Genomic DNA, 24,630 nt, shown 5'->3' with positions numbered 1-24,630 from the left:
TATCTTGGGTCTCAAGTCTCCCCGACTGCCTGCCATTGAAGTACCCATGCTAACCTCAATGGGGAGCATCCAACCATCCTGCTTGCCCAATTTGAGCCTTTCACAGGACTGAGCATCCTAAATCCTCACTGGTCAGTTTCTTTGTCCAAGCCTCCAGCCTCAAAAAAAGCCAGATGTCTTTGCTCCTTGGGCTGACCCACCCTGCCAGTGTATAGTGCACATCCAGGGCCAGTCTCTACAGCCCTGTTTCCCCTGGGCCTCCAGGGTAGAGGGTGCCAGGCCAAGACCCGGCCCCTTCCTCTTCCCACTTGTCCCATACTATACGAGGGAGATTGATCCTGACTCATTTGTGTATTAACCATTATTTTTTTAATGAGGCAGTATAGCATGATGGTTTAGAGAGCAGGGTTTCTCTAACTATCTGTGGTGAATGACCAGTGTTTCATACTTTCAATCTATCACAGAATAAAGTGTGGGCTCCCTCTGCATATCTGCTTGCAGCTCATACCCAATGTGATTCACAATGCAAATTTGACAGCTCCGAGCTCATCTACACCCTACTCAATGAGATATGCCCACATATGCCCACTGACCATGCACTTGGATATCATGGAAATGTCAAATTATAAAAGATTCCCAAAGCTTATTTCCATTTAGTTTCTACACTTATCTTGTCACAGACAGGTAATGAGTAGTTCGCACCTGCAGTTGGCATTTTGAGTAACATTGATTTACAACAATGGTTCTCAAAATGTGGTCCCTGGACCAGCAGCAACAGCATCACCTGGGAACCTGCTAAAATACAAATTCTTAGGCTCCCTCCTAGACCTAAGAAGTCATAAACTCTGGAGATGGAGCCCAGAAATCTGGACTTTTATCAGCCCGCCAGTCACTGTGTGGGTGCATGCCAAGTTGGAGAGCCACCACTTGTGCAGCTGGACAGGAGAAAGAGCTAACAACAGGTCTCTCGGGAGATTTCTTCTGTTAGAGCCATAAGTAGCATTCAAAGGAAATGGTTATATCTGTCTTAGTGACTAGTGAGCTCAATTTTTTAAGCTTTGAATTGTATTTGCCCTGAAGTCAATGAGTAGTGCATTTCACAGAAATATCCTTATATACTCATCTTAACCGAGCCCACAATTTGGGTTTCCAAAGTTAATCTTTAACACATTGAAGAGTGAGTGGGCATTTTAAAGCTTCTCCTCACCCCATCCTCTCTTTTGCACCATTGTTCAGCATCTCTTCAGTAGCACACACACAGATGCTCAGAAGGAAGGAACACCAAGGGAGGGAAGTAGAGGCTCCCTGACAGCAAGGATCCTGGAGCCCTCTCTGTGTGTTTCCAGCACCTGGTCATCATAAATGCTCAGTCCACCTTACTGCAACGGATGAGTGCATGAATGAACAAATGGAAGAATGAAATCTGATGAGCCAGAACACTTTGTGAAAGGATGTTCTGATGAATTGAACTTTCTGGTTAACTGGCATGCCCTTTTTGCTCTAGTTCTTATTTTTAAAACACTTTCTTGAAAAAGTACATTTTGTTTTTCATCTAGTTTGAGAGAATTTCTAGTAATTGCAACACAAATGCCACCTGACCAAAAGACAGGGCTGTTTAAGTCTGGTGCATCCAAATTGCATGTGTCCTAAAGGGAGAAATTGACCAAGTTTCTCAGGTCACATAAAATAGAAAAATTGAGAATTTCGTTTTGAGAATTTTATTATGAAGAATGGCTTCTATTGCAAATCACATGCAGAGAAAAGCAAATAGAATTATAGCCCAAGAAGCATGGCAAACATATGCCATTATTTTGGAGGAAATGTTTATTTTTATTATTAATGCTTAAATTAAGCACACCCACATTTGCCATTACTATGAGCATAATTGATAAAATGGTTCTATAACAAGCTCAGGGTTGTTCAAGCAAGATTTATCAAACAGAAATAGGAAAATTAAGCAAGGAAAATCATATAATGTAAAGAAAAATTTTGAAAGAAAAGTGAAAAATATCCACCAACTGGTTGGCATACACGGGGCCAAGCAGCTGGAATGATGGATTCACAGAAATTGACTGATTTTTTGGCTAAAATTTTATTGGCACAATGCTAAGATAGCCCATCAATTTGAACTGTTCCATCCTCAATTGACTGAATTGACCAGTCAGCTGGAGTGTCTTGAGAATCTGTGTGTAACATGTCTATCTTGAGTACGATACCTTGACTCCTTAGGAATATCCTCAGACACGTACCACTCCTACTTAATGGAGAACGAAAGTTCTATGGCAATATAAACGCAAGGATACGTAGGAGTACCAACAAGAAAGTTCCAATATCTGGCTCAGAATCCCCATTATGATCCAGGCCAGCTCATACAGGAGAAATTGACGGTCTTTTCTAAAACAAAATTTTATTTTATTTTTTGAGGAAGACTGTCGCTGAGCCATCTGTGCCAATCTTCCTCTACTTCTGTATGGGACCCTGTCACAGCATGGTTTAATGAGCGGTGTCTACATCTGCGCCCAGGATCCGAACGGGTGAACCCCAGGCTGCCAAAGTGGAGCACGTGAACTTAACCACTGTGCCACCAGATCAGCCCCTCTAAAACAAAATTTTGAAGTGTGCCCTTTAAATTTTAAAGGGTGATGTGAGTTCAAATCTTAACTCTCCCTCTTTAGCCTTAGAGTTGCGCTCTGTAAAATGGGAATAATAATGCAATCTGCCTCATTGACTTTTTTTTTAAAGGATTAAATAAGATAGTGCACATCAAGCACTTACTGTCATGCCTGGCACTTAATTAATATTAGTCATTATTATTAGTTACTCTTCCTCAAGCATCGAGCCAAGAGCTTTTGTTGTTTTTCCCAGCAACATCTCTTTGGTACGAGATATTTGAGCTAACATCCAAAGTCAGAGATTAGATCCCTAATGGCAAACTCTTCACACCAGTGCTGAGTTAACACCATACTTTCTGAGCTGGTTGTGAAGGAAATGATGCTTTTCCCGCCCAAAACATATCATCCGTGGAAATATTCCCATTGATGGCCATGAAGTCAAAAAACAATAGTAATAGAAATAGTGTCAGGCTCTGAAAAGAGGACAAACTAAAGAGAATTCCAAATTCAAGCCTGCCAAGTTTTCCCTTATTTGGAAGTAGCCTATATGAAATTCTAGAACTCTCTACAGGTCACTCACAGTCTGTCCATTAGCTTTCCTGTTTGCTGTCTTCTTGTCTACTTACATCAACTCTTCTTAATATTTAAGAACTTCGCAGGAAATTCAGTTTTAAAAAGACAGCAAAGAAGCTTTGAATTGGCAAAAGCTTCACATTTCAGAGGTGATACTAATCTAAAGAAACACACTATTATCTTAGTAATTTCCAATTGTTCCTGGAAGCATTTTACTGCGGAGACCACTGCCAGCTATTAAGTAGAGGAGACTCGTTTTGGTTGCCAGAATTAGCTGAAATTAAGATCCTTTGACATCTTCTAACAGAAAAAAGTCAGTTTCAGTACAAACAATTCGGAATTTAATAGATTGTGACAGGTTATAAAATTCTATGCATTTGAAAGAAAAGCTTTGCTGGTAGAATAATGTGTTTCTAATTTACACATAATAGGCCCATGAAGCTATGACTAGGAGGACATTAAAGTAATGAGGAAATTCCAGCTATAGACACTTTCTGTAGAGATCTTAAAGATTATGATTAGGGCAGTCATTTTCCCAAGTGCCTTGTAGAGCTAAAGCCAAAGTGAAGGTGGCCAGCACAAAGAAAGGAGAAGGGAAAGGCAAGGGCCTCAGTTTGGAGGGCAGAAAGTGCATTTCTGGAATAGCTGCTCAGCCCAGGGTACAGGATTTTATTAAACTTAATAAATGCTGTATCTATTGAATGCCCACCAAGGCCCTGGCACTGGGTGCTCGCCCATGAACGAGGCAGAATCACCAGTGACATGAGCAGTAAGAAAGGCAAAGTGAGTTTTGTGGATAAAACTCTTCCCCAATGAAAAGAAGAATTCTACTTCTCCTTGATTCTTTGTCCTCACAGTTGTCCAGTCAAGCCACTCTTGTCCATCCTACTCATGATTAACACAATACAAAATGGATCCATCGAACACTTTCCTTATTTAAAAGTCTCAATGCTATTATATTATTTTAAATGTGTACTAAATGGCAAAGAAAATTTGGAGTGTGTCATTTGATATGACTTCGGGTAGCCGTTCTCATATCACAAATCGATACAGAGATAGGGAAAGTGGCTCATATAAAACAGCAGAGAACATGCTGGTAATGAAAGGCACATACTTCACTTGGTTGCCAGTTAGTATCTTCCTGCCCTTTTTTGAGATCAATTTCTGAGGTATAAGTGGATATAACCTCAAAACTTGCTTTCTGCCTAGAAAATGGTTGGAATCTTGTTCTGTTATTGCTTCTTCTATTGTTTATGTTTTGGGTACTGCATCTAACATATTACAGGTGGTCAATAAATACTGACAACCCAGGCGTTAGGAGATCTGGCAATTTTGTTCTTTCTTAAAAACTTTCTGCAATAAGAGTTTCATGGCTCAGCTTTTTCATCTCTCTGTCTTTCAAAAAAAATTTTGAGCACCCTCTCTATGCCGGGCCTGTTCTAGGCACCGGAGAACAAGATCCCTGGGTTCATAGAACTTCCACTCTAGGAGGAGAGGTGGGGAAGTGGGAGATAGTCAACTCAGAAAATAAGATAATTCTCCATTGTGTCTCACTTTCCTCATGCGTCATGTTTCAGCTTGTTGAGCTCTCCCCTCTCACCAGTGAGGCCTTTCTTAGCCTTAGCTTTATCTGAGTATGCAAAGAAAAAAAAAACAGAGAGAGAGAGATTGCAAAGAAGCTGGTGGATGTCGCCTCTCCCCTACAGCTCTGCCATTGGGCCAGTCTGAGAAGATGATGGATTTACAGTTTAAAGATCACCATAGAACCACAGAAGAGTAGAAAAGGTCCAAATAAAACACAGAAATGCTGATGCCAGCAGCTTTGCTCCCCCAAAGCCCTTCTCGTCCTGACCCATTCAAGAGGCATGATGTTTAGTTACAAGATACTGTTTCCTTCTTTATCCTCCATAATGAGGAGTATGTTTGTGACAGTAAATAGCTGGGCACTCAGGTCAATCCAGCTAGAGAAAACAAACCCAGCAACATTGTTTAGTATCAAACAGAAAGATAATTTTTTTTTTTAATCTTTCAGCCGGTTTGTTATCTTGGAGTATTCTGGAATCCATTTGGCTAAAACTCAAATTTCCTTCAACAAAGAATATGAAAAGATTTTTTCTCATCCCTCTCTGGTCATTGTGCCTCAACCATTAATAAAATTTCCAGAACTAAGATCAAGAGTCATAGTGGCGGGGCTGGCCCAATGGCGCAGTGGTTAAGTTCGCAAATTCTGCTTCATCGGCCTGGGGTTCACCGGTTCAGATCCCAGGTGCCTAAATGGCACCGTTTGGCAAGCCATGCTGTGGTAGGTGTCCCACATACAAAGTAGAGGAAGATGGGCACGGATGTTAGCTCAGGGCCTGTCTTCCTCAGCAAAAAGAGGAGGATTGGCAGCAAATGTTAGCTCAGGGCTAATCATCCTAAAAAAAAAGAGTCACGGTGGCCCCATTTATTTAGAATGTACCACATTTTTCACTGTATTCACTGGAAGTTCTTATTACAATAACATAAGAATTTCCTCATTACAGGAGGACTAGAATCTGGGTTTTTTGCTGTTCTCAGGATCCTGAGGACTTGAAAACTTCCACTCCACTCACAGTGAAATCACATTCTTCTGAAAGAATTTTGGACACAAACTTGGGTTGTTGGGTAATGAAGGGTTGAAGTTACTAGTTCTTCACTGTGAAGAAATAGCCCTGGTTTGTGGTTGGAAGAAGAATAAGCTATTGTCACTGTTTGGGCTTCTGGAAAAGTAAACTCCCCGTAGACTGAAATTTGGCTTCCAGTCTGTTCTGTGATTTCTTTCAGAGGAGGCCCATGCCCCAGATAATCATATCCACTTCCCTGCAGAACCTCTCACATGGAATTTTAGATTTGGAAAGAATCTTAAAGGTCATTTGGTTGTATCTTCATCCCTCCCAAATCTAACAGTTGTGTTTCTTAAAGGACCAAATGTAGTTACAAATACATCACCAGTTTGTGATACATGAACAATGCATAGCACAGATGTATGCAGTGAGATTCATTCATAGAATCAGCAGAGGAACATAAAGATACAAACAAAATTGCAAGTGACCGACTGTGTTTCAGCAACCCATGGTGTGGGAGGTATTTGCCCAAACTGGCTGACTCTATCCGTGGCTTCACTATGACAATTAGAAGAATAAAACCACCTTCTTTTTAACAGAAGTTCCCAGCCAAGCGTATTGATGTCCCTTGCCGGCATTTCTCTATAATCCTTATTTCTTGAAAGCGCCAATGCAGTTTCTGAAATCTATCAATCAAAGTCATTATTTTGAAAGTAACAATATTTCCTTTTGCATATGTACTTTAAGCATGAGTAAATTTGTTTAATATTAAACACATACCTATTATCTACAAGGTACTTAAAAGCAATTGAAATGAAATGCCTCAAATGGCTTCCCATCTAGTAAGGATTACAAGAAGTCTGAAGGGAATTTTGCCAATAGTTTCCAAAGTTGTAAAAACATACATGCCCTTTGACCCTGCAATTATACTTGTAGGAGTTTATCCTAAAAATATGGATTATAACCAAAAAAATGGGAAGTAATCCAAAGGCCCAATACCAGGTGTTAAAGGAATTAACACCAGCTTACTGTAACAAATAACACCAAATCTCAGTGGCATAACACAATAAACAGCTTATTTTTTGCTCATGACACAGCTGCAGGTGATTGTTGGCGGCCTTCCATGTCCTGATTTAGGGATCCTGGCTCTTTCTGTCTTTTAGTTCTACTGTCTTTTAGAACCTCAGAGCCCTCATCCAGATCCAACAGATGAATGAAGAGGGAGAGAGCAAAGAGGAATGCCTGGATTTGTTGTGGGCTGGATATGGCTTCTATCATTCTGACCACATTCTATTGGCCAGAAGTTGGTCATGTGGCCACAACTAACTGCAAGGGATGCTGGGAAATGTAGTCCTCCACTATGCCCAAGAAGAGGAAACAGGATTGGTGAGCATCTAGCCAATCTTGGCACATTCACAGATTGACTAAATGAAGTATGGTCTATCCATAGACAGGACACTCATGCAGCCACTAAAAATGAAACAGTAGAAGAATATTTAATGAAGTAGAAAAAACTTATGCTGTATTATATGAAAAGGGCAGGCAACAAAACATTTAGGTTATAACTGTGACTTTGTCAAAAAATGTATTGTGTTAAAAAATATATATTGATAAATAACAATCCTAGAAGATAGACATTAGTGTTTCTTCCTAAGTGGTGGCATAAAAAGGATTTTCCTTTTCTACCCTGTGCTTTTCTATATCTCCCCAACTTTATACCATGAACATGAAATACATTTACAATTAGAACTATTATTAAAAATAACTTTACCTTAGACGAGCTCTCCCCAATAGAAATATAATGCAAACCATACATGCAATTTTAATTAAAAATAAAAAGAATCACATGAAATTAATTTCAATAATATATTTTATTTAACTTAATATGTCCAAACATCATTTCAAAATGTAATCAATTTAATTAAAATTTTTAAAAATATTTAAAGATAAAAATTAAAATATTGAGGAACCTTTCTAATGCTTCTTTTTATTTATACAGAATCTTTGGAATATGGACGTCTCTTACGACTACAGCAGATCTCAATTTCAACGAGCCATGTCTCAAGCGCTCGATAGCCCCACGTGGCTGGCGCTACTGTATTGGAGAGCATAGCCAAGGGTGAGAGAGCTGGTAGATTGGGCAACAATCTGAGGTAGCTCAGAGAAGGATGATGTTGGGAAAAGTGGGGGTTGGGAAAAGCTTTGTGAAAGAGGTGGCTTGGGAGCTGAGCCTTTTGGGATAGTATTACCAATACCGTTGATGACCACAATATTGATAACACCTAACGTTTGTGACGGAGTTGCCATACGCCCGGTCACAGTGGTAACCACTAGGAGTGGGTAGAGAAGAAGAGATGGACTTTGAATATGGAAAACACAGGTAGCCTTAAAAGCAGACACCTGGAGGAAGGTCAAGACACTTGCTGGTATTGGGGTGAAATTAGAACAATTCAGTGTTGGACTCTTGGGAAAATAGCAGAAGAAAAGACAGGAAGGCAGCCTGGAGGCGAGTTTAGAAGCACCTTGAATGTTAAGGGAGATACTTTATATGTAGTTCAGTGAAAAAATGTGGTAATAATAACAGAAAACTCTCCCTAAGCACCTTGTGGTAGGTGCCGTTCCAGTGCTTACCATGCATTAACTCACCACGAGATAAGTACTCCTATTATCCCCTTTTTACAGATGAGGAAATTGAGGCAGAGAGAGGTTAGGAAATTTCCCAAGTTTACACAGTGTGTAACAAGGTTTGGCAGAGCCGGGATTCCAACCCAAGTATTTCTGGTCCCAAAGTCTACTCCCTAACCACTCACAAAGGCCACAAGCTTTGGAAGCAGAGACCCAGATTCGTGTCCAAGGCTCTCCACTCCCTCACTGGGACTTGAAGCGGTTCCCCGGACCTCCAGGAGCTTCAGCTTCTTCCTCCACGAAAGTGGGCGTGTCCTGCCCATCTGAAGTGTCATGGCTCAGATGTAGTGACACTGGGCACGGACAGCAGCAATTATACTGTCTGGCAGAGAGTAGATGCCGGTAAATGTCGACTGCCCTGCAAAATGCCGTGGGGAGCCATGTCAGGCCTTCAGGCAGGAGAGGGGGATGATGGGGCTCACACTTTGGGAAGATTTATGCTGGAAATACCCGTCTTCCCTGATTACTCTGCCAGATGGATTGGAGCTGGGAGAGACGTGTTAGGAAGATATTGCAATAGTCCAGATCAGAGGTACTGAGGGTCCCTGCTGGGGCAGTGGAAGGGAGAGTGCAATTGTATTATCCAACCATAGGGTATTAGAACCATAACAGGCCCTATGGATCATAGTCCAAACTATCCTCACTTTATAGAATAAAAGAGCCAATATCCAGACTTAAATGACTCATCCAAGGAGAAGTCATGCAACTAGTAAACTTCTTCTATTTTCCTCTTTCACTGTTCTTTCTTCAGCCCAAAGCCAATGCTGATGTTAGATATCAGCACCAAAATTTTCAACTCTTAGTAAAATCTAAGTATCTCAGTTTTGTCTAAATCACGTACTTTCTACTCTTCAATAGCATCCATGGACATTAATCCCATTTAATCCTGTCAATGGCAATGCTCCCCAACACCCAAGGAAGATGGGTAGACTGGAGCTAGAATAATTTCACGCTATAGATGGGTAAACAGAGGCACAGGGGAAGATGACTCATTTCTGGCTCAAATCCTCTCACATTTACTTCTAAATTAGTTTTTACAAAATTAAAGTTTATTTTGGCTTTGAAATGTTACCAAAATGTTCATACAGGGATGGTATTCACAAAATTTCATGTTGAGTAGAATTTCCTGGGGACAAAAAGTCTTAGATCTTTTAAGATTATTCAGATTTTAAAGCTTGGTGATTATGGTTTATTTGAAATTATGTCCAAAAGAAGACTACATTGTGTGATAAACACGAAATGAGATCTTTGTAGTTCTATTTTAAATACAGTGAATGAAAGTATATCTTGCCTAGAAAATATGCTGAGATGCGATCTCTTTGTCTCTCATCAAAGTGGAGAAAGGAAACCAAACAGGATGCTTATGGAAATTAGCTTTTCTGAAGAATGTTAAATTCTACCACAGGAGGGCGCAGAAAATGTCAGATGCTTTTTCAGATAATAGACACTAGGTGGCGCCGCTCTGCTAGTTTTCTTCATGTCTGCTTTTAATTTCTTATTTTTTTATTCCTTTGTTAATAGGTTAGCTTTAGTCATGTAAAAAAAGCACTTTTATTTTTCTATCCTTTTCTTAATATGTCCAAATCTGTCATTATGCCTTTATAGAAGTATGTTAAGACAAGTAGAGCTAGTTATTATTCATCTTAATATATTTTCCTTGCAGTATATAGAGTAATTAGTTATATTTTGCTTTTGAAGCAATTTTATGGGCATTTAGGTATGAGTCCAGATTGAGTTTTCCTTTTTGCTATGTCACTGCCTCAGATTCTTTGGAGTTTTGTTGGAGATTTCATTTTAATTTGATTTTTAAAAAGACATAATTTTGAATCGTATCAGAGCTACGAAAGTGTAATGTAACTCAAACACTGAAAAGAAAAATAGGTACCAACAGAACTGAAAATGGATTCTCCTATTTGGGTTTGTGTAGAGGAATTCTCCAGCCTTATGTCGTTAATTAGTTGTGTGCCTGAGTTACACTCGTCTTTGGAGTTCAGATTCCTAATGATAAAAATAAGGAAAATTCTTTAAAACGTCCCCAAAGATCTCTTTCATTTGAACAGCTATGATCTTATGAGTATACAGACATAGCTGTGCCTCCACCTGACCCAAACACAATTCTCTCTCTTTTTTATTTTTTAGTGAGGAAGATTGGCCCTTAGCTAACATCTGTTGCCAATCTTCGTCTTGCTTGAGGAATACTGTCACTGAGCTAATGTCTGTGCCCATCTTCCTCTGTTTTTATGTGGGATGCTGCCACAGCATGGCTTGACAATCAGTGCTAGGTCTGCGCCCAGGATCCGAACCTGTGAACCCCAGGCTGCTGAAGCCAAGCCCGCGAAATTAACCACTCTGCCAATGGGCCAGCCCCCCAAACACAATTCTTGAACATATATGCATAAACTACAACTTTAAAAAAAATTGGGTAATTCTCAATGGCACGACATACACAGTTATGAGCCCCAGCTAGCCTTTCAATCCATGTTAGTCCACTGGAGTTCCTGTGAGACTGAAGCCTGAACAGGGGGAATAAGCTGACTGCTCTGGCAGAACCACACCCGTGGACAGAACTTACTCAGCATGCTGGATCTGCCTCTCAAGAGACTGAATCTAACTCTGGCTCCATCCCTTCCTGGCTGAGAGATGCTAATCCAGTAATGAGTCAGTAGGCATTGAGCTCAGTGCTAGACCAGGATGGATACATGGAAAAGCAGAAGGCCAGGCACTGGGCAGCTCACAGTCTACGAGGGACCCAAGTTGTCTGTTATATAATAATATATATTATTATATATAATAATAATACATATAATACTGGGAATAAGTGCTAAATGAGATCAGACCTGCGCTCTTGGCCTAAACTCTGCCCAAACTTTTGCCCATAGATGTCATCCTCAGAAGTGACATTCAGTCACCACTGGGACTGGCTGGGTGTAGGGAACTCATTGAAGTTGGGGTAGGGAAGAGATGGGGAGGTTGAGGGAGAGGTACTAATGAACTTGCTTAACATCCTCTGCTAACTGGTACAAATGTTAGACATCATGATCAAACGACTTATATTTTCCATGAAACAAAAGAAAGTGGCACAGACGAAAATATATTAGCTTCCCCCAGACCTTCGCCAGCCTGGAAGCTAGCGATATCTGGACGTCCGCATGGTAGTGGGTGGAAATGAATAAAAATCCTTACCACACCATCTTTGAAGATGTCCACCGGAGTTGGTAAAATCTCCAGCATGAGCTCATCAAACTAAACAGTGCATATGGAACCCCTTCAAATGCCAATGGTGGCAATATGGGGCTCTTTTCTCAGCCCCTGTAAATGTAAACAGTTGTGCATCTTTATGCATGCTGTGCCAACTGCTCACCAAGGCAGAGTGGCTAAACGACTTGCTGAAAGCCGTGAAACATATTAATGTTACAAAAAATAGTGCGAACTTGGCGTCATTTTGTACGTTATGTCATACAGGCTTTGGCGTACAGTGTGTAACACATTTTCTCACTAGCGCATGGCTACTTAATGGAGGAAAGGGCTGAACTTAGCAGAGTAGAGTAGGCATGGGCCTCTCTGGGCCTTACTGCACTTCTGAGTGATGGGCCTCACGAGGTGGCAAGTTCTCCTGGGGCAGGGCTGTGGGGGGAGCTGTGGGGAAGCAGGAAATTGGAAGTGAGTGAGATAGCATTTGAGTTTGGAAGCTGAGGCCGTGAAACAAGGAAAGGGAGAGAGATGAAGCAGCAGCCACTCAGGGGCAGAAGTTGATGAGCCAAACCTTTGTAAATTCAGGAATGACTCATTTAGGTCCAAGATGGCGGCAACAGCAGCAGTCAACAAAGGTGTGGGGCTTCTAGGCATGAGCTGGCCTCCCTTCTTCCAGATCTGTCTTAAAGCAGGGATTGCCAAAAGGTGTTCCTCAGCACACCAACACTCAGTGTTGTTAATGGATGGAGAGAACAAAGGTTTCTGCAGCAAATTAGTTTGGAAAATGCTGGATTAAGCAAAATCAACCAAATTTCTTTCCCGCCTGGAAGGCTTTAATGTGCTACCATATAATATAACTCCTTAAAAGGAGGATTTATCCTGTAGAGTTTCCCAAACTTTTTGAGTTCAGAATCTTTTTTTTTAAATCATAGACTGTCTCAAAACAAATGTTCTGAAAAACGCCTCTTAGAAAACAATATGCTAATACATCCTAATTTATTTCAGATTAAATTCTACTTTAGGAATTTTCAGTGTGAAATTTTCAAGAGAAAAGAATTAACAAAAAAGTGAAAGATTCCTTGAACCAACTTTTGCTTGGTGACACACAAGCAAAACCAGAGGGTTCTTTTGAGTCATTTATTTGAATCATTTGTGTGTGTAGACACACTCTTAAAAGGAAAAGTGGCCCCATTTTTAGATTATTTTCCTCTCGCTCAGCTACACGAAATCAGCCATGCACCCCACAACCGGGCCTCGCCTAGACAGTGCCACTGCCTCGGGACCTGGGTGTCCTGGTGGCTCTCAATCTAAGCAGGTTGTCTGCTATGAGAATAAGAAGAATAAATACAGTTTCCGATTTCCAAGTCAAAGACAGTGCGAATTGATATTACACAGTAAAATGCAATGAGATTAAATCAATAACATCTGCAATAAGGCATAATGAAGGCAAAATTATATCTCTGGCTTCCTGAACAGCTGTGAATCTATTTTTAATGATCCTCATTTTTGGCAGTCAGCTAACAACTTCTAAAACGTCCTAGAAATTGGATTGTTAAGCAGATGAGCACGGCAGTGGCCCGGAATGTCATTAATTTCAGCTGCCTTATCCATCTGCAGGGGCGAGACGGAGGCATCACGAACTCACACCCCCCCCACACACTCCACTCACCCCACTGAGCACCCCTCTCACCAGGCCTGAGGTGGCCCTGGCAAATGCTGGAGACAGCAAGGCAGGAGAGCTGGGGGGAGAGGGGCTCTCAGGAGGGTGGAGGATCATGGGCTGCTGAATTATGGAGAGAGAGGAAAAGTCCTCGCTTTTGTAATGCCAACTGCAGCACCTAATTGGCTTTCTTGTCTATATCGCGCTATTGAAACCTCATCTCCACCGCAGAGAACAAGACATTCTGACGATCCCGTTTACCAGTGGGGCCCTACGGTTCCACAAGATTTCTGTACCCAGGACTTGGTCAAGGTCACGCCACCAGCAAATGCAGGAGCCAGGACTCGACCCAGGTCTTGTCATTCTAAAGCCAGAGCTATTTCCATGGCCCAGCAGGTCCTCTGCCTGTTTGAATAGCAGCCGTGGGAAAGGCATCGTGAAAAATTTGATACCCAGGAAATGTGAACATTTAGGATTATCCAGGTTTTTCTTAGCTGCCTGGTACCTTTGCGTTTTGCTGCAGCTTTTACTAAAAGCCGTGTCTTGGAAACAGGCAGTTGATCCTTTTGTCTGATGGCTTTGAGTTCGCTTCGTTTCCCTGGGCTGGTAGGAGCGGGGAGTGGTGGCTGGCACCCCATGCTTTGACCACCACTGTGCTTCCTGCACCTCACGGGCAGATTCTCAGACTCCCAAATAAAGCTTACTGGGTAGGAGGCTCAGGAGGCCCCAGACTAGACGGCATTCTAGAAGATTGCAGCTGAAGGTAGAAATTCACCGTTCGGATTCCCTCATTGCCTGGGTGAGAGCTGAGGAGAAGAATGGTGTCCTTATTCTCTGCCCAGCCCTGGGGAGGCTGCGACACTGAGAGAGAAGGCACTCCTGCAGATGTAGCTGCAGCTAAGAGAAGCTGGTAGCTTATGGGGCTGACCCCCCGTCTGGCTCACTCTCAGAAGAGGGGCTGAGCCTCTGCTGCCTGGAACATCTGACAGTCAGGAAGTTTATGCTGCAGGGTAGGGGGTTGTGCTGGGGCGTGTTTTTGGACTGGAGAGAAGAGTCTGGTTCTGGGACGGTCATCTACAACAAAGGGTCCTGAGTCGTTGAGTAGAAAAGGTATCAATGGATACCTCTGCTAGGCAGGGGGCTGATCTCTATGAAGTGAGGCAGCGCCTTCCAATGGCTGCCCTGATGGGCGGGAAGGCTGTGAAGAGAGGTGGACACAGAGCAGAGGGAAGGGGGGCTTGTGGTAAAGAAACAACAGCATAAAATGCTAATGATTAAAACATTAGAAGTTAAACCATTTCTGACATGCTAGAAAATGATAGTTTGCACTGAAGATGGTGGGGAAACAGAAGGGATTCATGTTCACGTGAAGGTGGACAAATGATGCTGGGAAAGAGAAGGCGGGGAGGTCCAGGGAAAAATGGAAGAGCTGGCACTCCTAGGCCGATGGGGTTGAGAGGGGCAAACCCCAGGGGCCAGGAGGCAGTGCACTGAACGAGAGGACACAGGGGCTCTCTGGTGCCAGGACTGGCTGGACATGCAGGAGAACGGTGTACCTCCCAACGCACAGGAGACAGGCTCCTCTTCCCCCAACAGCCCCTCCCACTAGTCCCTCCACGTAGGTTAATGGACAGTGTGGACCTTTTGTTGTGGTTTATGAGAAACTCTTAAACAGGAGCATCTGACTTGCTTGCTTACAAATACACGTTGACCTTAAAGCCTTAGCTGGGGGGACACAGCTTTCCCTGCACCATGAGCCAGTTGTCAGGGATGCAGACCTCACTCCTTCACTGTTCATTGACAAGGTTTTAATGCAAGCTTGGCAAGTAGGTTTCCTCTTATGTGTTGACTTCAATCTTGTGGCTCACCGTGTTTGGAAGGATTGTGAGGCTAGATCCATGTTCACGGGAAAGACTGTTGCATCCAGTTAGTGAGGTCTGCCCTGGATGAGAGAGCGAGGGGGAAGTTCAGCTCCCCTGCGTCTCCACTGGCCTACTGCATCCAGTGAGGTGTGTGCACCCTAAGTGGAGCTAGCGAAGTGTCAAAGATTAAAGGAACCTCGGACTTACAAGTGAGGGAGATGAAATGGACGGAGGAGAGCTTCCTGCCAATCTGAAAACACATGGCCACTCACAGCTTTGGAAGCATCAAGAGTCAAATTCAGTGCCAGTAAGGCTATGGGAGGAATGCGGGCTCTGAAGAATGGTTAAGGAGAAGCCAGAAGACCAAACTAAGTCCTCCAGTTAGCCTGATTAAAGTTAAGTCTCAGGGAATTGGGATGACTTCCCACCAGATATGAGCTGGCCAAATGCTCTTGTCCTTCCGGTCTTGCAGTGAAGGGAAAGCAATTCCAAAGGTAGAAGGAAAATGGAGATATTTATGTACACACCTAGACACAAACACACATACACACAGGATATATATACATACAGATCACATATATCACATTTGAGTATATACACTTCACATTTGCATCATCTGTATTGTATATGGAGGAGAACAACTTAGAGAATGAAGCGCCAGAAGCCATATTCCCACCCTGGTCTTGGTTAGGTAGTTCTCTTCACTAAGCAATTAAAGACAAATGACGAAAGGCAGCGGACCAACACCCAAGATTAGAGGGCAGCCACCTGTTGGTCAGATAGCTAAGAACTGACTGCATGGTCTAAGCTGTGACACCCTGGCACCTCGGAGTGAAAGCCACAGAGTGGAGGAAGCAATTTGCGTCATGACTCTGAGCAGATCCGACCCTGGATGTGGGTGGTACCTGGAAGCTTCACCATGAGTTTTAATTAGTTCTGTGAGGACCTGCAGGGCTTAAGAAAATTAAAATGCAGGGCTTAACAGTATTTTTAAGAAAGAAGATATCTCGTTTCTGAGGTAATTCTACATGTTAACATCTTTCTCCAAATGATAGCATCTTAAACTGCACTTCACTGGTGGCATATTGCGATGCTAATAAACAATGGGATTTGTTTTTAAAAGGAAAAGGCACGCTGAATGTCTGCATTGGGTAATTTACCTTATGTGTTAACATCACACCTTTGGAGTAGAATTTACTCACCAGGCCTGAATTGCTGCACCAAGGTGGCCACAAACGGCATTAAGTGATGGGCTGCAGATCTAGGAAGAAGCCCTTAGCGCTTAGGGCTGAGAGGTAACGGGTCAGGTGGTCACACTCCTTCCATTCCGAGCTCAGGAGCAAACGTCCATGATCACACTAATCTATCGCAGAAGTCACTGACACCCCAGCAGGAAACACCTCAGAATTGTTCTCAGACAGCAACTAGCATTCCCTACACTGTAGTTGACGGGAACACAATGAAACCTATTTGCATTTAGGGGCCTTATCTGCCTACTAAATCGGGCAGTTCATTGTGCGCTCTTCAGAGAATGACAAGAAGTCTACTTAGACGCTACTTCTGCTGTTCACTAGCTGTTAAGATTGGAAGCCATCCTCCCTAAGTAATTAAATGATAATGGCTTATTAAACATTTCGAATCTTCTGCACTTTTTCCTGGATGCCCTCCAAAGTGATGCAAGGCGGGAATTCTTAACTTGGGGTCTACGAACACCCAAGTGGCCCATGCACAGAACTGGAGAGTCTATCATCTTGGATATGACAAAAAATTATATTTCTGTTTTCACTACCTTCTAACTGAAATTTAGCATTTCCTTCAATTATGAATGTCAGCGACAAACCAGTATTAGTATCCACGATTTTTGTCCTTGATAGAAATCATGGACTCATATCACATTACAGTTGTTGCAGACACCTAGTAAAATCATATGTGCTCATCACAACTTTGAAATGACAGTGCTTCTCTGCTAGTTCTTGTTATTTAATGTGCTGTTATAGAAGCACATGTATGACTACAAATTTGGTTTTTAAAGAATATGTTGATAACTGCATTTTAATATAATCGGTTTTCTCTGTCATTCCACGTATGTTATTTTGAACATTAAAAACATGATTCTGAGAAGAAGATCTCTGACTAGAAAGGGCATTTCCTTCAGATGAAGGGGCCGAACAACTTTGTCAAGTTTCCTCGCCTCCTTTTTGCTTATTACCATTTTTTTCATTTTAAAAAATTGAGATAAAATTTATTGTATTAAAGTGTACAATTCAGCGGATTGTAGCATATTAACAGGGTTGTGCAACCATCATCACTATCTAATTCCAGAACATTTTCATCACCCCAAAAAGAAACCCCATACTTGTTAGTAGTCACTGCCACCCTCCCTCCCCCAGCTCCTGGCAATCACTGGTCTGCTTTCTGTCTCTATGGATTTGCCTATTCTGGACATTTCTTATAAATGGAGCCATAAAATATGTGGCCTTTTGTGTCTGGCTTCTTTCACTTAGCATGTTTTCAAGGTTCACCCACCTTATGGCATGTACCAGTCCTTCCTTCCTCTTTCTGTTGAATAATATTCCATTGTGTGGATGTCCCACATATTGTTTATCCATTTGGCCGAGTCCTTTTTCAGTCTTTGATTCTATGCTTTCAAAATGAAGAGATAATGGCAGATGGTGGCTAAGGATTCTTCCAGCTTTCAAGCCCTGTTTTTGTGCCTTTTTTCAGTGGCTGCTGTGCGGTTTTGTATAAAGCTCTGCTTAGACTCACTTCCAGGTCTGTTGTCCTCAGATTTGGCCAAACTCCCGAGAACACATTTTTCAATTCTATCTGTTTATATCTACCAAAAAAATTTTTTTGTAATTTATCTGGAGATCTTACCTAATTTAAGCCTTGTGGGTAGAGGATAGAAAACGGAACACTACTCTCTCTTCTCCAGTTATGTTTACAACAGTACAGCAGCCAACCAGACTATAATGGACCGGGCCCATGCATAGGGGACTGAAGTTTCTGAAGTGCAATCAACAGAAAACACCTCTTTAAAAATCCCTGGCATTTTGTATTCTCTAGGGAACAATTCAACGTCTTAGTCCAAGCTTCTCACTCTGCCACTCTTAATGCTTAATTCTGAAAAAAATTTTTCACCTGTCACTTTAAAATTTCAGCAGATCACAAGAGCTTATTTCCACAAGCCCATAAAGGATTGGAAAGATAAAGGAGGAAAGGGCTCATGGAGATAAGGGGCTAGCAATAAATCCTCAAATTGTGGCAGTGTAGAGTACTGTGGACAGAGTTCATTTGAGGATCTGAGACTTCCTTAACTCATTGACTTTCAGTCTTGTCTTTATTAGATTATAAAATAGCACGTACTAACTACAGTCAGAAATAGCACAGAGGTTCCTTATGCAGCACAACAAATACATATTTAATGTGAGAAAAGAAATAGTAAATGACATATTATATTATTCAATTTAATGCTATCTCCCATCCCTCAGAGGCATAAATAAAAAAGGAATCACCTCATTTTACCCCCCACCTTTCCAGACCTCAGCCCAGCCCCATTTTGCTTTCGGCCTGTTCCTTTGTTACATAACCACCCTCTCAATGTGTTCTTTCATTTCCTTCCAAACGCTTTCCATCACGGCAGCCGGGCCGTGGTGTCTGAGCCTCATTACACCTACTGGTGTGTGGTGCCGAAGCATTTACTGTTCTCAGCCCTGCACATTCTTTGCTTGCAAATGCTTTGGATTCTTTTCCTTGGGAGATAAACCAAGAAATCTGCAAATTCATACCTAATCTGTTGTAGCCTTGTCATTCAGGTCAATCCCCTCCAAACAAAATCCTTTTGGTGAGAGGAAGACAATACCCCCGTTTCATAAATAATTTTTTCCACCAACCTTAATCTGCTGTCTATGAATATTAATGAGTCTCATCGATTCACGTCTCCACTTTATGTCCAATATTAGACACCTTCCCAGAAAGCTAGCTGTCAAGGTTCAAGGAACCTATTTCACTTTCACATTAAATTAGCGAAATAAAAAAGAGTGACTTCTTTGGCTTGTAGATTTCAAAAGATAGCCTTTTTGCCCTACCCTGATTTCTTCTGCATTGTCCCCAAATTACAGGTCAAGCCTTGCAGGAAGGAGAGAGAGGTCACCTCTTTTTTGTCTGTTCCAGGCAAGGGTTGACTGGTAATTAGTGACCTGATTCACAAAAATTTTGAGAGAGCCATTAAATGTGTTTCTTTTACAAATCGCGATTCCTTTGCTTGCTTTTTTGGGGTGCCCTCCTTCTTAGGTCTAGATCTGAATTCCTATGAGACTCTGCTTCCTTCGGCTCTTCTTGCTTTAAAGTTTTCTCCATACAGACCACAGATGAGATGGGATTGGTTCCAGGGCTGCCACTGGCCTATAAGAAAGCTCTGGGAAAATGAGGAGAGCGCTTTTCTGACAGACTCATTAGGAAGCAGCATCCCCTCCAATGGACACGTTAGAGAAAGGAGCCCCTCTGGGTGAGCACACCTATGTCTGGGAAGGGGAGAGCCGCCTGTATTTCGGCACCCACTCCCTCCCACAGGGCACATTGTTTAGTTTCTCTACTAAATCTTTCACATCTCCCTTTGCTGGTTTCCTGGACCCAAAGGGCTTTGCAGACACCCGAGATTCACCTTGTATGCCTAGATCCTTCTCTGCAATTCACTTTTTCTTTCTTTCCTCTCTTTCCCAGCATTAATGTTAAAAACCTTGTTCATCTGCTAGGTTTTACTGAAGCACCCTCAATTCCTCTTTCCATCTTTGAACAATTTGAACAGGAATTCAAATGACATCCTTGGGGTTTTTTTGTTTATTGGGTTGGTTGACTTTCTAATATATGATTTCACATGTTCAAAGACTTCTTTGCCGACAGCATTATTTGTTGCTTAAATGACAAACATCTGGCCAGCTGCCAGAGGAGGCTGTGTTATCTGAGGGAGCCCAGGAAGGCTGTTCTAATTCTAAATATACCCCTCCTTGCTTGCAACTCATGCCTGAAATTCCACCTGAAAGCCATATTCTTTTGGATTAAGTAAATGCAGCCCTGTTGCAATGTAATACATTTGGAAAGAGCTAAAAACTGTATCAGTCATTGACACTTTAGCAATAATTAGTTTATCACATCCTATTCCAGGGGCAGCTATGTGAGAGAAGAAAGATGGTTTTGGGTATGTGATGTACTAACTCCCCTGTGGGCAGTCTGGTTAGGATGGTAAAATACACTTTGGGTACATTGATCCTTTTGAGGGATCCTGCAGAGAACAAGGGACATGGAAGGCATATGTCTCTTTGCTCTGTTTTTGTCTAGAGTAATCCCAGGGTAGCACTAAAAGATCTAACTTGGTATCAAATGTTCAACAGTATCGGTGTTTCCTAATGTGACTAAGGGTAGGATTCTTTTGTTAACATGTTGGAGCAGCTGAGAATTCCCCTTCCTGTCTTGGGCCTAGGCCAAGCACTCCTTGTTTTAACCTGTCCGGTATAGAGACTGAACTTCTTTGAAGGCTGAGGGTTGGTGATGTTAGCAGGGCAGGACACACACATCCAAAGAATTCATGACTCCAAGGAATTCATTTCTCACTTGCACATGGCTATCTGGAAAGATCTAAGGGAGACAGATCACACGTGGAAAGAATGTTGGAGAAATTAGGGTCTTTAAGGATCACCATGAGTCCAGTCCTGGGGCTCTCAGAGTGGGCTATACACATCTGAGAGCATACAGCACACACACAAGTTACGTACAAATTAAACATGGTACCTCTTCCTGGGGGGTCAATTTTTCTAGATAATAACAAATTTAAAATGTTAGTTTTAAATCAGAACAAGCACGACTGTGTTAGGGAAGGGACTACAGCAGCCACAGGAACTTTAACCAGCACTAGGGAGAGTGAATGCGCGATCACGGAAAACACAGCTTCGAGCTGAGAGATCGTCTAGGCCTGTATGTGCAGAATGGACTGTGCATCGGAATCACCTGCGGAACCTCGGACAGAACTCCAAAGCAACACTGACGCCAGGCCCTTTCCCAAACGATTCCAGTACACTGACGTGTCCCCAAAGTTCCACAGGTGATTCGAAGTGCAGCCACGGTTGAGAACCACCAAATTCAAACCCAGCTGAGGCTCAGAGGGGTGAAGTGACTGACCCAAGATCACACAGCTAATTTATACTGGGCGTTTTTGCCATTGTTCTATCTGTAATATGCTTGTCAACAGGATTGGCTTGATAATTTGTGGGGCCTAGTGCAAAATGGGAATGCAGAGCCCTTGTGACAAATGATTCAGAATTTTGAGATGGCGACAGCAGAGCATTAAAGCAAGCACAGAGCCCTTCTAGGTGCTGGGCTAAGGGTGCACACCCATGAGGTGGGCCCTGCCCCTCACAAAGCCTGAAGGCGGGATTCAGCGCTGCAGCTGCCTTGAGAGCAGTGGCTGGAGCAGGTCTCCAGGACAGGGAGCAAGCAGGCTTCCTCCACATTTCCTAGTTTGCGGGGCCAGTTAACACACACGCGTGCACACACTCACACACACACACACACACACACTCCTGCCTGGATGGAGAGTTCGGGGACACTGTCTGGCAGGACTGTATAGCAGAGATGAAATGAGACTTTTCTACTGTGCACGTGCGTCGGCTTCTTTACCTAAGTTGAGAATGAAGCTGTCGCCTTTTGACTGTAACCTCCGTTGGATGGATTTAAAATTGTAGTTTACACTTTCTCCCCAAACCACAACTCCCCTCCCCATCCCTACACAATTCCTCGCACTTGTGAATCTTCACCCGGAACTGTAGACTCATTACTGAAAAGCACTGTCTCCTGTTTTGACCACAACAGAATTAGGTCCCGCTCTGAAACGAGCAAACATGTCTGCTGTGTTGGGGTGGGGGGTGAGAACGAGGGGCCGCACACACACACATGCACACACGCACCCCCAATATCAGAGCAGGGAAACCTGGTAGGGCTTCTCAGGATTCCAGGACCTGGGGGTACCCCTCACACTTAGGGGCGTCCTCTCCTGGGGAGGGAGGACGCGCACTCTGTGCCGGGATAGAGACCTCTGTGAGGAGCAGGAGCAGATGCCCCTGGGGGACAAGCAGGGAGGAGAGGACGCTGCGATCTGCCGGAGGGGCAGGGAACACATTCCTTCTCTTGAGATTCAGCAGCCGGGCAAGGTACCTACCGAGGGCTAATGAACCAGGAAAGGATGGGGGACATCAGGGAATTCAGTCAGTGAATGAAGTTCTCGTTACCACGCCATTGGAATTAATACGCAAGCTCACCTCTCCCAGGGCTTCTTTTTGGCACTGGGTGCTATGAAATATTTGGGACCAAAGATGGAACAAAGCCCCACAGGGAAGAAGGTGATTCACGTTTCTTGGAATTTGTGTCCAACCTGGTAGACACAGCAGACAGAAGCCAGCGCCTGCAGGACTGCAGACGCTTTCTTGAAACTCTGGAAGTCAAGGGCAGTCTACTCAGATGGGTCTGGGGAGAGACCCAGTGCGGCCCGTTCTATGAGGACCACTGCTTACCTCGTCAGCCTGCCTGATGCCAGACCCCTGTCTGTAGCTGTTTCCCCCAGGTCCATCCCTTAACGATGTCTGCAGACAGTCTTTCAACCCAGAGCTTTATAAAAATGACAAAGGATTCACTGAGTCTTAGAAAAGCCATATGACGGAATACACTATAAACACTTTGCTGAACATCTATCTGTGGCCACGCACACGTCTGCGTGGTGATTACGTGAAAGAGCCACGCCTCCTGCAGCGGGGTTCTTGTTGCAGTGGTCGGGACGGACTCTCAGGTCAGGTAAACGTGAGTTCGGCTCCCACTTCTGTGTAATCAGAGACCAAGGACTGAGCCTCTCTTGGCTTATTTTCTCCAACTGAAAAGAAGTCGTGTTGAATACCTGTTTTCTAAACTTGTCTTGAGGATTAAATGAGATGGTATGGATAAAAGGTCTCAGCATAGAACATAGTAGGGATTCAGTCCACATACATGCATAGTAGGGATTCAGCATACATACATACATAGCAGGGATTCAGTAATAATTATTATTAGCCATCCATCCTTTCCTTCCCTCTGCCCTCACTCTGGGGATTAATGAAAACCCTAACCAAGAATGACTTAAACGGGAGACCTTTCTGGCCAGGTTCCATTCCAGCATTTTAACACTTTCCTGTCCTAATTTTGTGTACTTGCCTGGTCTTCTATGCCCTACAGGCATAGACCTTAGAATTGTGTCTCTCTGAGCTATCTTCTAGCCACCAGAGAGAGGACACACACAGGTCAGAACTTCTCAGGGGGTCCATGCCCTTCAAAAGCGCATCTTTGAGCATTCTGTTGCAAAACGAGAAAAGTGAAGACAATGAAGTGAGGTTTTTTTCTACAAGCTTTTAACTGAAAGGACTACCCTCTATGCTGGGATTATGGTTTGCTTATGGTGTTGGGATCAAGATGTGTTTTTCTGGGGTGTGAAACAACAGAGAGAGTAGATGGGAGTAGTTATTTTTTATGCCCTGACTTGGCAAAATAAAAAGTAGGCAAACCCATATTTCCCCCTAATTACCACCCAATTTTTTTAAAGATTTTACTTTTACTGGTTTACAAAACTAAAAAAGCTAGAAACCACTGATATGGACCACCCTGGCTGTTTGGGGAAAGAAAATAACTTCCAGATTAGCAGTTACCTGGAACATTTTCCCCCAGACTGTAGACCCCTGGGCTTTCGCTGCATAAATGATTTCATGTCTCTTACAGATGGCAAATATGGCAAATGAGGGTGAAGGGAGCTTTATGAGAGTTCACAGGTTCCCCAGTAAACCAACCATGTACGAGTAAAGAGGGATGCGAGGCTGGCCGTGCTGCCCTGTTCCCACCAAGGATACAACCCTTCCTTTGTGTAAATGGGTCTGAGAGCATTTGCTGTTGATGCTGATACAGTACTTCCAAAATATTAAGTTAATATTTAAAACTTTTTAAATAAAGTTTCTTCTGTTAGAGCTTCAACTCAACCTGGTTTTGCCTGGATTTGAAAAGACTATGTCTTTTGGTGGGCATCCAATATTGTAAAAGTACTCCTTTCATTATTATAACCAATAGGTCCCCATCGTCACTAGCCATGAGGTCACATTTCCAAGAATACATCCCGAATCGTGTGATGTTTTGCCCTTTTCTCTTGTGTGGCCAATGCCACCTCAGCAAGAGTTTCTAGAATTCTTCCGAGAAGGGCTTTTACGGTTCTCCAAAGCTTTCGGGGGGGTTACCCGATGCTGCAGCCAGCCTTTGGGCTGCAGACTGCTGGCCTTGTCACCATCTCATGGCCCCAGGTCATCCCACTGTTCCAGGCCTTTCCTGCCAGCCTTGGTCTCCCTCAACCTCTCGTCCCCGACCAGGCCTTTGAGGTTAATTTCTGCAGCCCGCTCCTGGAA

General features: G+C 43.0%; 1 long non-coding RNA gene across 4 annotated transcripts in view; it reads left to right on the top strand.

Moving 5' to 3' along the window:
• The window catches only part of LOC106829739 (uncharacterized), a 65,892-nt gene that overhangs the window by 31,792 nt on the left and 9,470 nt on the right, over positions 1–24,630 (top strand). The window contains exons 5-6 of one of the 4 annotated variants that reach the window (XR_011503535.1): positions 6,934–7,156; positions 7,770–7,889. The exons of 1 other annotated variant lie outside the window; for it this stretch is intronic. This is a non-coding gene — a long non-coding RNA (uncharacterized lncRNA). Of the gene's footprint in view, positions 1–6,933; positions 7,157–7,769; positions 12,568–24,630 lie in introns of those variants that run through there. 2 more of the 4 variants (XR_006523855.2, XR_011503536.1) reach the window with 2 other exon arrangements.

This window comes from Equus asinus, chromosome 1 (genome assembly GCF_041296235.1).
Source record: "Equus asinus isolate D_3611 breed Donkey chromosome 1, EquAss-T2T_v2, whole genome shotgun sequence".
NCBI lineage: Eukaryota > Metazoa > Chordata > Mammalia > Perissodactyla > Equidae > Equus > Equus asinus.
The sequence above is the reverse complement of the archived record's forward strand: the minus strand, read 5'-3'. Positions and strand labels throughout refer to the sequence as shown.